Below are 1,509 nucleotides of genomic sequence, written 5' to 3'. Positions count from 1 at the left end.
ACCTTCCCTGTCAGAGGAGAGGTGTCTGCCCAGCCCGGGAGAGAATTGCCAGAGCATCTCCAGGAGAAATCTTGGTTCCCAGACTCCACCGAGACTAGTCTGCACAGATGAACATGTGGACTACAGAAGCTAACAGCTTCTGGGATAGGTCACATTTCTGGCCTTCATCTTCTGCCCGGAGGCAAGTCTGAAAGCCAGATATCAGTGTACCTTACCTGAAAGAGGAGAGCCTGTCTGCAGAGAGTGCTCTGACCACTGAAACTCAGAAGAGAGCTAGTCTCCCAGGTCTGCTGGTAGAGAATAACAGAATCACGAGAGGAATAAGCTCTAACCAGAGACAACTTTAACAACTGACTCCAGAGGTTACCAGATGGCGAAATGCAGACGTAAGAATCTTACTAACAGAAACCAAGACCACTCACCATCATCAGAACCCCAGCACTCCCACCTCAGCCACTCTAGGGCACCCCAACACACCCAAAAACTTAGACCCGGATTTAAAGGCATATCTCATGATGATGGTAGAAGACATCAAGAAGGTCTTTAATAGCTCACTTAAAGAAATACAAGAGAACACTGCTAAAGAGTTGCAAGTCCTTATAGAAAAACAGGAGAGTCACAAGTCCCTTCCAGTCCGCACCAGCACCAGAGCACCTTGGGTGCGGAGTCTGTGGATACCCCCAAGGTCCCCACAGGACCCCCCATGGGATCTTAAGACCTCTGGTGAGAGGAACACAACTTCTGCTCCAACCCAATCACGCGGGACCTGAGACTGCATTAATTAGGGAAGCAGAAAAACCGACCTGATCAGGGTCACAAGTCCCTTCTGGTCCATGCCAGCACTAGGGCACCTTGGGCACGGAGTCTGCGGACACCCCTAAGGTCCCCACAGGACCCCCACGGGATCTTAAGACCTCTGGTGAGTGGATCACAACTTCTGCGAGGAGGCAGGTTCGAACACCAGATATCTGGGCACCTTCCCTGCAAGAGGAGAGCTTGCCAGCAGAGAGTACTCTGAACACTGAAACTCAGGAAAGAGCTAGTCTCCCAGGTCTGCTGATGGAGGCTAACATAATCACCTGAGGAACAAGCTCTAACAAGAGACAACTATAACAACTAACTCCAGAGATTACCAGATGGCGAAAGGCAAACATAAGAATCTTACGAACAGAAACCAAGACCACTCACCATCATCAGAATGTAGCACTCCCACCCCACCCAGTCCTGGGCACCCCAACACGCCCGCAAAGATAGTCCCTGATTTAAAAGCATATCTCATGATGATGGTAGGGGACATCAAGAAGGACTTTAATAACTCACTTAAAGAAATACAGGAGAACACTGCTAAACAGGTAGAAGACCTTAAAGAGGAAGCACAAAAATCCCTTAAAGAATTGCAGGAAAACACGATCAAACAGGTGATGGAATTGAATAAAACCATCCAAAACCTAAAAGGGGAAGTAGACAAAATAAAGAAAACCCAAAGTGAGGCAACGCTGGAGATAGAAA

This window comes from Mus caroli, chromosome X, assembly GCF_900094665.2.
Source record: "Mus caroli chromosome X, CAROLI_EIJ_v1.1, whole genome shotgun sequence".
Taxonomy (NCBI): Eukaryota; Metazoa; Chordata; class Mammalia; order Rodentia; family Muridae; genus Mus; species Mus caroli.
This window is presented reverse-complemented; position numbering follows the sequence as displayed.